The sequence below is a fragment of the Cynocephalus volans genome, chromosome 8 (genome assembly GCF_027409185.1).
Source record: "Cynocephalus volans isolate mCynVol1 chromosome 8, mCynVol1.pri, whole genome shotgun sequence".
In the NCBI taxonomy this organism is placed as follows: domain Eukaryota; kingdom Metazoa; phylum Chordata; class Mammalia; order Dermoptera; family Cynocephalidae; genus Cynocephalus; species Cynocephalus volans.
The window spans coordinates 95,818,261-95,832,156 of record NC_084467.1 but is presented as its reverse complement, the minus strand read 5'-3'; the positions used below and the strand labels follow the sequence as shown (position 1 = coordinate 95,832,156).

General features: G+C 36.6%; 1 protein-coding gene across 1 annotated transcript in view; it reads right to left on the bottom strand.

The window, feature by feature from the left end:
* Window positions 1–13,896, bottom strand: part of EEIG2 (EEIG family member 2) — a 70,774-nt gene that overhangs the window by 40,293 nt on the left and 16,585 nt on the right. The window lies entirely within an intron of this gene.

Below are 13,896 nucleotides of genomic sequence, written 5' to 3'. Positions count from 1 at the left end.
CAATCAATATAAATTGAGGCTTCACTGTTCTTTCATTCAACACACAACACACATTTATTTTATATGCTGGGTGTGTGTTAGATGTTTAAAATACAAAGATGCAAAGGACAGAGGTCCTAACCTTGTAGGGCTTACGTATATAGTTAGGGCAAGAGAGAGACAGAAATATGAACAAATATTTATTCTGGGTATAAACAAATATTTATTCTAAGATGAACTGTTGTCATAGTTTTGCTCCAGCCATTCCAACAGCAACAGCTACCACTTATTTTATTTGTGTGTGTGTGTGTGTGTGTGTGTGTGTGTGTGTGTGTTTTGTAGCTTGTCAGTATGGAGATCTGAACCCTTGACCTTGGTGTTACAATATCATGCTCTAATCAACTGAGCTAACTGGCCGGCCCAGCCATCAAGTATTGAGAGCTTACCACATGCTATTTAATCTCACAACAACCGTACAAGATAACTGGCATTTTCCTCACTCTACATGTAGATAAGGAAAATGAAGCACAAGGAGAGAAGTCAACTCAAAGTCATTTAGTTAGGAAGTGGCAGAAGTGGCATTCAAAACAGACCCATTTAACTCCAAAGCCGACTTGTCCACAAAGGAAAAATCTATATTTTGCCAACAACTTTTCTCTTTCAAGTTTCAGGGACTTTGTAAATGCTATTCTTTCCGCTTATTCTGTATAGGGCAGGGGGCTTAGCCTTAGCAAGAAAGGATAATTACTCCTCTAACAAAGGAAGAAAAGAAAGATAATGGTTTAAAATAGAGAGAAAATTGGAGAAAACAAAAGACAAAGGCAAGACAGCCCATGTTGAATGGTTCTGATTTTCTTTGAAAATTAGTAAATGTGGTCACTTCTATGGAATGATAGGGACTGATGGATGAATTGAAAATTTATTTTTTATTTTATTTTATTATTATTATCTTTTTAAAAGATGACCGGTAAGGGGATCTTAACCCTTGACTTGGTGTTGTCAGCACCATGTTCTCCCAAGTGAGCCATGAGCTGGCCCTGTGAATTGAAAATTTAGATAAAGGCTTGAGGACAGTTAGGAAGAACTGCTATGGAGAATATAATGGAGAGTCAACTTGTAGCTGCCTCAGTGAATAAAATGAATTTGTTTTAGGACCAATCAATTTGGTTTTATCGATTTCTCCATCAATACAAGAAAAGGAACTGCAAAAAACAAATACAATTTAAAAACTAAATATGTATTTCAGTGTGATGTGTACATGTATGTATACTTATACACATGTAAATGGACACACAAATGAGAGAAGAGTATGTATTCTATCATAGGTTTCACTATGATAACTTAGGCCATTTTATTTATTTTTTCATTAGGAACCCTTAGGTGATTTAATAAATTACCATATAAAGAATACGTGTAGGTGTTTTTAGGGGAGTTTCCTAGGAAATCCAGGAGGGCTGCAATTTATTGGTATGGTCACAACACAGGCAGGATGAGAGTTATTTGGCAAAGGATAGACCTAGAGGTACTTGTCGGGCAACCTGAGGCATCCCTATTAAGAGCAGTAGTTAACCTGTACACTTAAAAATAAGTGAATTAAAAAAAAAAATCAGTAAATAATAATAAAAATAACAAGCAATGGAAACAAAACCTGAATTTTTTACTGCTGCTTCCCTCCCAATATCCCTCAGCCTCAAGACTTGCTAGAAGTCATCAGCCATGGCTTCTGGAACTCCCCAAAAGGGTAGGTAGCTAGATATACTAATGTCCTGGACCCTTCAGGAGTATGCTGAGCTTCAAGGCGCTTGGTTGTTTCTGTCACTGAGACCACTGATATGTGATCAGGAATCAAGAAACAACATTTTTAAAAAAATCTATTTTTCTTTTCTCATGAAATTATATACAAACTTCTAGTTACAGATGGCAGTTTGAGTGTATGTATTAGCCTCTGCTCCCTCCAAAAAACCTACATAGAAAATAAAAAAGTAAGGGAATTATCTCACAAGGACAAAGAACCAGAGAGAGACAAAAATAAGTGGTCAGGGACAGACGAATGTTAACCGATTTAGCATATTGAAGAAATCTGAACCTTATGCTGATAATGTGAAAGCCAAGAGTAGGAATCTTAAATTGGTTTTGAAGTAAAGGAGAAACAAAAGGCAGAAGGATTGACTGAAAACTGTTTAATAGTCAGACCCTCAGCTCCTCTTGCTGACTTCTGCAGAGGACTGAGGTTTATTCTCCTCACAAGGTAGAACAGAAGGATCTCTGGACTGTCTGACTTGAGGGCAGATATTAGAGGACTTACTGAATTCTGAGATTCCAGCCTACTTTTTCTAATCTGGCTCTTCACAATGCTGGAACCAGGCATATATTCTTCAAGAAGATGTGGGGTGAATATTGTCTGGAGAATCTAACCAGGCTCAAAGAAAAGATTTAATGAGATGGATATGAGGGTTCCCAACAAAATGGCCCAGCCAGCTCCATGTACAGTAAAAATCTGAATGATAAGTATCTTCCACATGTACAAAGCTTTTTTTTTTTTTTTTTTAAAGATGACTGGTAAGGGGATCTTAACCCTTGACTTGGTGTTGTCAGCACCACGCTCTCCCAAGTGAGCTAACCGGCCATCCCTATATAGGGATCCAAACCTTTGGCCTTGGTGTTATTACCTAACCCTTGAGTGTGGTGTGTTTATCAGCACCACACTCTCCCAAGTGAGCCACGGGCTGGCCCACATGTACAAGGCTTCTAATCAACATTAGTGTCTCGCGGTTAAATATAAACAGATACATGAAGAAAGTCTCTTAACAGGAAAGACAGAGACGAAATGAACAGAAAAAAACACAACCTGAATAAAACAGCCTATGCTGCAAGAAGAGAAGAAATTCTGAAAGAGATTTAAAAAAGAAATTACATCTACCATATAGGAATAGGATGCTATATATATATATAGGATGTAAAAAGAACATACAGGGAACTAAAAAGTGTTCACGGAAATCAAAACTACTGGGCTTGATATTTTGTTTGTCAAACAGAGCTACTCAACCCTTCTCTGTGGCCCAGGAGCCTGGTCTTTATAAATGACATCAACCAGACTCCTTTGTCCTCTATGTCTGAATGTGCTAAAGGGACAAACACCAGAAAGACAAAGGGCAGGATGAGAGAAGTCTATATAGTTATTTTCCTGGCTCCTTCCCTGCTAAGCCACGTGGGAAATGGGGAGGTGGTTGGGGACTCTAACCTACATGATTTTGTAATTTTGTTAAAATAAAAACCAAATTAACAAATTCAAAAACATTGTCAAGTACTAAATAATCTGAAAATGGAAACAAAAGTATACAACATTGCAAGCCATTTTTTCCTAATTGATTTAAAAAATCACTAAGATCCTGCTTTATTATCTAATACATGAAAATTGAAAGGTATCTTAAAATGGTATTAAGCCAATTATTCTCAGAATTATGGCATAAATATGGGGAAAAAAATCCATTAATACTGCAAAGCCCTAAAATCTTGCTGTATGTTCTGTCACTTTTCATTTGTTTGTGAAATAATTGTAATTCCTTGGCAAGATTAATTACAGAAATATATTTTGGATTTTTACCCTGTTTAAAAATGCCCTTATAATGTAGAAGCTTTCATATACCAAATAATATATGCTGTCATTTGCACTAATGGAGGAGGGCAGTTTTTTAAAAATCGAGTGAACTCTGTCTATGGATGTTTCTCTTAAAAAGCAAACAAGTAGGAAAGAAGTATTTGCAGAAATATTTATCTAGTTTAGCTAGGGAGTACAGGAAAACAACATTAAGTATTGTGGGCTTGGGAAGAAATAAGAGATTAAGAAACTTCAGCATAGCAATATAAATATGGGTACATAATTAAAATTATAGTGCAGAATAGAGATAAAGAACAAGTTTTCATAAAGAACAGGACTTTAAATCGTTAAGGAGAAAAAATACATTTCCATAACTCTATATCCCCTTCTACCTACTACCACTCTCTGCCTTCAGCGCCAAGCTCCTTGAAGCTGATGATACTAAGGATAATGATGATAGCATTCATTGAGTGCTTATTATATACCAGGCATTGTTGTAAATACTTTACATGGATTTACACACTTAATCCTCAAAACAACTCTATGAGGAGGGTACTACTAGCTCCATTTTATAGATAAAGGAACTGGGTACTGAGGAAATTAAGTGACTCATCCAAGATTACTCATCTGGAATGGATTGGAACTGGAATTTGAAGAACTGTTTACCTTGCAGACATTTTCCATTTCCTCACCCTCCCAGTTACTTTTCAATCCCCCCTACTTAGGCTTCTACCCCCACCACTTCATTGAAACTGCTCACCTGTGAGTAACTCATTGCCAAATCCAATGGGCTTTTTTTTTTTTAATTGTACTTGACACTTCTTAAATATTCTTGAAATATTCTTGTCCCTTTCTACTTCTGTCAATATTTCTTCTCTGTTCCTTGTTCTTCTTTCTCCTCAAAATGTTGATGTCTACCAAGCTTCTATCTTGGCTTTCTTTTCTTTTTACTCTGATGGCCTTAACTATTATGTATATATTGAGAACTTAAATCCAAGTCTTCTACTTTAGTCCTCGGATTCATATATCCACCTGTTAACTGGTGATCCCATCTAGTACTCCTAGCCTTTGACCTCTATTCATCATGGTATTCACCAACAGGCTTACTTATCCACAAGCTTCACTAGTTAAACTAGTCAAATGGTTTGTCCAAGAGCATATGTGGCAGAGACTGCCAGTTGCTTAATCCAATATCCAGTCTCTCCTCTTCCTTAAAAATAGAACTCTGATTTTATTCAGCCTGGCAATGTGTCCAATTAAAAGGCTGCATTTTTCCATTCTCCCTTATAGATAGGGATAGGCATGGAATTGAGTATAAGATAATGAGATGTAAATAGAGGTTATTCGGTGAGATTTCTGGAAAGGCACAGTAAAAGAGCTGAGATGTATTCTTCTACCTTTTGCCTTTTCTTCCTTCCTCTACCCGGAAAAACTATCATGATGGTGGTCAGAGTGTCAACAGCTGTCTTGGACCATAAGGCTACCTTCAGAAAAAGCTACGTGATGGTGGTACACAGAGACAGTAAGAAGATGGATCCCCAATAAACATGTAGCTCTGGACTGTCTCCCTCCAAACTTCTTAAATCTTATTATTTAAAATGCTTATTTTGGGTTTTTTTTTTATATGCAGCTGTACTAAATCCTAACTGACACAGCTTAGGTCTAATCATTCTGATATAAAGAAATCTGTAGAGTTCAAATGTTATCCGCATTGTGGTAGGTGCTCCAGGAACCCCAGTTTCCTGTTTCCCTCATTTTTGATTACTGAATGGATGAAACACTTTGAAACCTCTTGTACATATTTTTCATGACCTGTATAGCCCCACCGAATGAAGCCAAAAATAAGCTTAGGTCTACTTTCTGTGGATTAAGACACCATCCAGACACATGAATACTGCCTCCCAAGTAGTGGACTGACATATGCGCCAGGACTCTGAAACAGGTTCTTATGTGAGAGTAAAAAAGTCTAATGAGCCAAGAGATCAGGTTGGGCTGAATGAGAGCTGTAAAAGGTATACCTGTCTATTAATTACTTCATGATGTGCATAACAAAGAATCTTTATTGAAGGGGAAGCCCAGAAATGATGAAAGCAGGAGAGTGCAGCATAACACTCTGGACAATATTCTGCTAACCATGGTAAACACTCAATAAATATTTGTTGATCTAATGAATAAATGAAGTCATGCATAGGACACAAGTGACTGGTTCCAGCTACCAATTTGCTGCAGATTGGATGCCCCCACAACCTCACTGAGGCTTAATCCCCACTGTAACTGTTGAGGGTAGGAAATTCTATTATGGTAATTGAAAGGTGGAGCCTTGAAGAGGTGATTAGATTATAGGACCATGCTGTAGTGAATGGATTAAAAATGGTGGTCAGGGGTGTGGTTCTGAGCACATTTAAAAGAAGAGCACATGAGAGGTTAGTCTCTCTCTGCTCTGCTGTTTTCTGCTGTGCAAGACCCCTGGGTCACTGTTGCCACCACCAAGACCCTCCCCAGATGCGTCTCCTGGACTTTGGACTTCCCAGCTTCTGAAACTGTAAGCAATAAATTTTGTTTTCTTATAAATCAGCCAGTTCTGTGTATTTTGTTACAAGTGACAGAAACAGAATAATACACAATTCTTGCCTATGTTATTTCCTAACTATTCCTAAATGAAGCCTCTTCCTGTGTGTAGTGCCACTGTCCTAATTCAGACCCTCAATATCTTTTCCTTAACATTTGGCAACAACCTCCTTAACAGTACCCACTCAAATCTGCCTTCCTCATTGCTACCGGAGAGCTCCTCTTAAAATACAAATTTGATAATGTAGTTTCTCTGTTTAGAATCCTTACCGCTTCCCCATACCTTATAGGATTAGGTCCAACCTCCTTAACATGGAGGGGGGGGGGCATTTCCATGATTAAGGCCCTGCCTATCTTTATTCTTATCTCTTGACCCTTTCTGTCTCATCGTGCTTGTTGTTCACATTTACTTCATGCTATTATTTTTTATGTTTGCCTTTGCTCATGATGTTTTCCTTCTCTTGCATGCCATCTACTCCTCCTTTCAATTTCCCACATTCACCAGTTTAATTCTAGTTCATTTAGTTTATTCTTTACCTCCTCTAGGAATCCTTCCCCAACTTGGCCTTCGGGTGAATGCCTGGTGTCCTATATGACCTGGTCTGTCTTGGTTCCCTTCTCAGTATCCTCCCTTCCCGATCCTAGAACACTGTCACCCAGGGGAGGGGCTGGAAGAGCTGCCTGAATCTGAGTCCTCCTTCATTCCATTCAGTCCTCATCCTGCAAGACAGGGTCCTAATTTCCTTTTTTCCTGCCTTGTTTTGGGCAGTCTCTATGACTACATATATTTCAAGTGAACAAACATTGTAAATGAATTTTTTAAATGTATAACCTTGGAAAATTGCTGACTATGCCCTTTCTCAATAGGGACTTAAGTAGAAATAGTTATGTTAATTTAAATAATATTTTTAGTTTTGTAACATCAAAATAAAAGCCCTGGATTATTAAACACTCTCTCTAAATAAAAAAGGTTTTGTTTTCGTGCCTAAGTACTCAGATATTTTTTGTGATAATCTTTAACGTATACACACATGCACACACAAACACATGCAGCTATGAGAAAGCTGTCCAAACTAAACAAGCAAAAAGTGACAAAGTTCATTTGTTATACTGATGGGTTACCATGGAAACAAACTCAGACTACTTGGCAACTGAGACAAAAGTCACATTAGTAAATGCTTTCCATTATGTGAGTCATTAATTTCCTATGAGTTTTATGTGGTTGCTTAACCACTTTCAAGAAATAAACCAGTAGAAAGAATATGATTTGTGTTGATCCTGTGGAAAGCCAACATATTTTTAAGATAAAATGATAAAAGATGCTGAATGTTACATAAAATAAGCAAAGGACTCAGAAGAGAATATTGCTATGTTATGCACTGTTTATGCTTCACAAGAGTCAACATCTAGAAAGCCTCTAAAAAATACAATATAAAATAAAATGAAAATTTTGGATCCATTTTCGGTGACTATTATTACACCAGCAAACTGCATTACTCATTCTCAGAATAACTTGTATATGTATACTCTAGGCACATATTTAAAATTATGTCATGTGTTGGTAATTCAAAGTATTTTTAAGTTTTTAAAAACAGGTATAAGAAACTACAATGAGGAATATAAGCTGTTTGCCAGATAGTATTGCATGGAGGTTAAAAGCTTATATCCAGGGCCAGTCTGCTTGGGTTCAAATCCTGCCTCTGCTACCTGCCAGTTGTCATGCTGGACCCGTTTTCTAGTCTCTCTGCATTTCCATTTCCTTTTCTGAAACAGGGATAGCAACAGTATCTACACCGCATGGGAATTTTGGGAAAGCAAATGAATGATTACAAAGTGTTTAGAAGAGTGCCTGGCGTATAGTTTATCTCAATAATAAATGTTGGAAGTTGTTATCATCAATCATATATGTAGTTCTAAATCCACTTAACTTTGCCCACTGGGGTGAACTAATGGTCAAATTTACTAGTAGGGAATTTTCTTCTACAATATTAATGAAGAGAATTTTTAAAAAGATGTAGATTCTTGAGAAAAAAGAAATCTTTGGGAACTAAGGCAAAAACAAATATTTTAAGACTGTGAGGCATTAGACCTACAAAACTGTAACTTTTAATTCTAACACTAAGGATAAGTGAATCTCTCACACTTCAGAGGCATTTTGGCTTGAGTTTTAAATGAATGGACAGCAATATGATTCACTGAGAAAATTTAAACACAAGAAGATTTAATTAATTAATTCATTCATTCATTTTGCTAGTAAGTTTAGGGAGTGAGGGAGATGATAATCCAGTTTTAGACATTTTGAGGTTGAAGAGCCTGTAAGTTCCTCATTTGGAAATGTCTGGTGGCAGATAGATATATAGACCTAGAACTCAAAGGAGAGGTCAGGTCTGAAAAATACAAATGTGAACGTCTTCAGCATGTTAATGGTCACTGAAGCCATGGGAATGAATGAGGCCATTCAGGGAGAGTAGGTAGAGGAGGAAGGGAAGAGAACCGACTCTGGAACACCAATACTTAGAGTACAGGAGAAAGGGAGCAGACAAAGGAGATGAAAATGTCAACAGAGGGAGAAGCAAAAGAGATTATGTTATCATCAAAACCAAGGGGAAAGATTTTTTTAAAAAAAGAATTGCTTAACAGTATCAAATGTGGCAGAGTAGTCAGGTAAGAAAAAGACTACAAAGAATCCACTGGATTTAGCAACCAAGAAGTCACTGATAACACTGGCAAGTGTAGTTTCAGTGAAGAGATGGGATGGAAGCCAGATTACTGTGGTAAGTGGAGATAAGGAACAGAGACAACTCATTTCAAGTATTTTAGTAGTAAAGTGGAGAAAATTAGTGCAGCAGCTGAATATGGCATAAAGAAGGATTTCATTTTAACATCTCAGAGACTTAAGTATTCTTTTTACTGCTATAGGAAAGAACCTGGGAAGAGAAAGAGTTGAAGATCTGAGAGAGTATGAATAATGGTATCAGAGGAGATCCATCCCTGAGGATGTCACAGAGGATGGGCCCAGGCAATAGGGGGGATTGGCCCTGGACAGAAGAAGGGACTCCTCTTCCATCAAGAGGGAAAAAGAAAAGAATGAGCTGAACTGCAGGCAAATTTGTTAGCAAACTATTCATTGCCCAGAAGTATTCCAATGAGAAATTTCATAGAAAAGAATACAGCACTACTTGGTACACAGTAGGTCCTCAAACAAATGTTTGCTGAATACTTGTTTGTTTATAATTTACTGTATATATTACAAAAAGTATTTGTAGCTTCATGCAAGAAAGACTTTCATTCAGTGGCTGACAGATGTCCTAATGAGAAATTTCATGGGAAAAAAAAGTATGCTACCTATGGAATGGAAGAAAATATTTGCAAACCATACATCTAATAAGGGGTTACTATCCAAAATACATAAGGAACTTATACAACCTAATAGCAACAAACCAAACAAAAACAAAAAGCAAAATAACCTGGTTAAAAAATGGGCTAATATATTAGTCTGTTTCTGTTGCTTATAACAAAATATTGAAACTGTATGATTTATAAAGAAAATGAAATTTATTGCTTACACTTTCTGAGGCTAGGAAGTCCAAAGTCCATCTGGTGGTGGCGACAGTGACCCAGGGGTCTCACATTGCAAGATGGTGGAAGCAGAGAGAGCAGACAGAGAGACTCTCCTCTGTCTTCTTTTACAGCCTTCAAGACCACACCCCTGACCACCATTTTTAATCTATTCACTATGGCATGGTCTTATAATTTAATCATCTCTTCAAGGCCCCACCTTTCAATTACCATAATAGCATTTCCCACCCTCTTAACAGTCACAGTGGGGGCTAAGTTTCTAATACATAAAATTTGGGGGACACAATTCAAGCTTCAGTGAGTTTTGGGGGGACATAATTCAATCCCCTACAGCCAAGGACCTAAATAGACATTTCTGAAAAGAAGACATACAGTAAGAGAATAAATTCCACATGTTCTCACCACAAATCAATATTAAGTATTTGAGATGATGGAAATGTTAACTAGCTTGATTATTCTACATTAAATTCATAAACTATAACACACTTTTTACCCCATAAGTTTATACAATTATAAACTGTCAGTTTACAATTAAAAAAAGATAGATAAATGGCCAACAGGTACAAGGGTACTTCAAAAAGTTTGTGGAAAAACAGAATTAAAAGATAATACGAATCTTTCCATGAACTTTTTGAAGTACCCTCGTACATGAAGAGGTGCTCAACATCATTAATCATCAGAGAAATGCAAATCAAAACCACAATGAGATAACATCTTACACCGGCTAAAATGGCTATTATCAAAAAGACAAAAGATAAGTGTTGATAAGGATGTAGAGAGAAAGAAACACTGTACACTTCTGGGAATGTAAACTGGCACAGCCATTATGAAGAACAGTATGGTTGTTCCTCAAAAGTTAAAAATATAACCACAATATGATCCAGCAATCCCACTTCTGGGTATATATCCAAAGGAAATGAAATCAGTACACTAAAGGAACATCTACACCTCCAGGTTCATTTCAGCATTATTAACAATAGCCAAGATATGGAAACAACCTAAGTATCCATCAACAGATGAATGGATAAAGAAAATATAGTATATGGGCCAAGCCCGTGGCGCACTCGGGAGAGTGCGGCGCTGGGAGTGTGGCGACGCTCCCGCCGTGGGTTCGGGTCCTATATAGGGATAGCCCGTGCACTCACTGGCTGAGTGCCGGTCACGAAAAAGACGAAAAAGAAAAAAAAAAGAAAAGAAAATGTAGTATATATGTGTGTGTATACATGCATATGTTTGTATATATACACACAATGACATATGCGTATGCATATAAGCCATATGTACATACACACACACAATGAAATATTATTCAGCTTAGAAAAGAAAAAAATCCTGCCATTTGCTACAACATGGGTAAACGTGGAGGACAGTATGCTAAGTGAAATAACCCAGGGACCAAAACACAAATATGAGGGTACTTCAAAAAGTTCACGACAAGATTTGTATTATCTTTTAATTCTATTTTTCCATAAACTTTTTGATGTACCCTCAAAGTAAAAACTGCTTGATCTCACTCATATGTGGAATCTAAAAAAAAGTCAAACTTATACAAGAGAATTTATTTGTTGTAACTATATAAATTCTTGTACGTAGACTAAAGGCCAAACTCTTTAGGTATATATTCAACTCTCCATTGTCTGCCCCAGCCTCTCACATTTGGTCCTCTATGATTCTCCACTGATTACCTAAGATTCAATGACTCCTTACTAAACTTAATTATCCACTATTTCCTACTGTGGCACTGTGCACCTGCATGTCTGCCTTTATGTTGTATCCTCCCTTTAGGATGCTCTCCCAACTGCTTTCTATCCCTTTCCTACCATCTAAGCTTATCCACATGGTATAAAGGAAAGGAAATGAATTTTAGACTCAGCAGATCTAAATTCAAGTTTAATTTGAACACTAAATGGATGTTGAAAAAATTACATTCCTCTGCATAAGTTTCCTTTTAAGAAATGTCTTATAGTCAGCTACAGATTGGTAAACATAAATTGTCTGAATCTATAAAATAGTTATAAAAGTTACTTCAAATAATAGTTTAGAAATTAAATGCTATAATACACATATAAAGCACTGTGTAAAACAAAGTATTATGATTCAAGACTTCACTCAAAAGCTTCTCCTATGATACATTTTCTGAATTCTTTTGTAAAGTGATTCTTATTCCTATAAGCTGCTGGTGTCTTCTACATACATGTCTGGAGTAGCTGCCTTGCAAATGAAAGATATTGTGAACAAGGGAAATAGGAATTTAATGAAATTTTGCTATGTATTATGAAAGTACTCCTCTTTTGGTATTTTCACAAGTATAATTATCAAAAAGTGAAATCTATAACGTCAGAAGAGGAAAATGTATTGGATTTTCTGGTACAGGGATATTAAGCAGTGACTCCAAAAGAATATGTACAAGTCAGCAAGACAATACTTAGAGACAAAGATAAGAAGACTGCAGAACGTTTAAATTATTGAGATGAAGAGTAAAATGAGCCAATGACGCAGTTGAAGTATGACAAAACAGCACAAGGAGTATTACAAACTGTACTGTGATGAAGGCTCGGCTCTGTCTTGGTTATCCTTATAATAATGATATTACAATGATAAAAACTCATGCTGATGAGTAAATTGTAATCAAAGGCACAGCAACACAGTCTAGCTAGCTATACTTTGAAGGAAAGTCTGGGGAGGAGATCGGGAGGGATCTATGCATCAGTGAAAGTGTGAAATTACAAGGAGGTTGTACCATACTGAGCACACATGCTAGGGTATTTCTTGAGTGGTACAGACCTGCAGTGGTGTCTTCTGCTAGCACTGATCACAGTCGGTGTAAATAAACTTCAAGTTTATGCATCACATTGCATTACTTGACTTGTCTAACACCACTTCTCACATAGAAGGAAACCCCAGAAGAAGCGGGGTAGGTGAGTCAGAGAAATTGTAATATATATATAAAATAGCTTAATTATTTTGATTGTTAGATTGGTGATTCCTTGAAGGCAATACAGTACCAGCAGAGAATCATGTGGCAGCTAGGTTTTAACAAGTTACCTTAGCAAAAACACCTCTCAAATTCATTTTGACTTAACAACCAGTTGGTACTAATTTACTGTTTCTCAAATGAGGAAATGATAAGTGCTAATAGTGCAGTTAGTACTGAGTTCCTGGTTGCTTTGGAAGGCTTACACTTTATTAGTATAATGACAGAGTTTACAATTCTCAGTTGCCTATAATTACAAATGCATATTATCAGTATTACTAGCTTAATGATTAATTTTATCTTTCCATTAATAGAAATTATAGAGGTAATTTATGGATGCTTATAATAATACATCTTTTATTAAATTAGCCTAAAGCCAAGTTTTGGAACCAATTACCTTATTTTGCAAGGACTATGAATAATCTTTTCTAACTACCTTCCTGGGGCTGTTATTTCTAAAACTGTTTTCTGCCTTATATATAAAGGAAATAGTGATGTCCACAGGACAGATCAAGTAAGATATTCATGTAAGCTTTCTGGAAGTCATTCCTTAACCATAAGGAATGACCAAAATGCCCAGGATGGTACACAGCGGTAATGCTTTTAAAAATACAAAACCTCATGGAACCATGTACTGGCCTCGAAAAGGTAATAATAGAAGAAAAATGTTAATAACATTGTTTAGACACCAGCACTACAGAATTCCCAGAAACTGCTATGGAAATGTGGTTGCAGTCTGTGAACAAAGAAATATGTAAAACTTTAAATAGAAAGAAAATGTCACAAAATGAGTTTATTCTAATGGTATGCTAGTGATGACTCACTTAAATGAAACAAAGCAAACATGCATAGTCCAAAATCAATACTATGGGTAGTTCCTCATTTCTTTAAGATAAAATAAGTCTTGGGTATAAGCCAGTTTCCAAGCCACAATGCTTGGAAACAGCATTTAATTAGGAAGAGTTTGAGAACTTCTTCTTCAACCAGTAATCAGGTTTTAAGACAGAAAAAAAAAATTTTTTTTAAGGCAGCAGATAGACTTTTAATCATCAGTTTTTGTGGAGGATATTGACATTAATAAAACACAGGGCCTTAGTATTAACATAGTAGGACCAAAGTCCTTAGGTTAGGCTGTAGGTTAGCAGGACCACAGTCCTTAGTTTTAGCAGGACCAAAGTCCTGTAGTTTAAGGAATAGC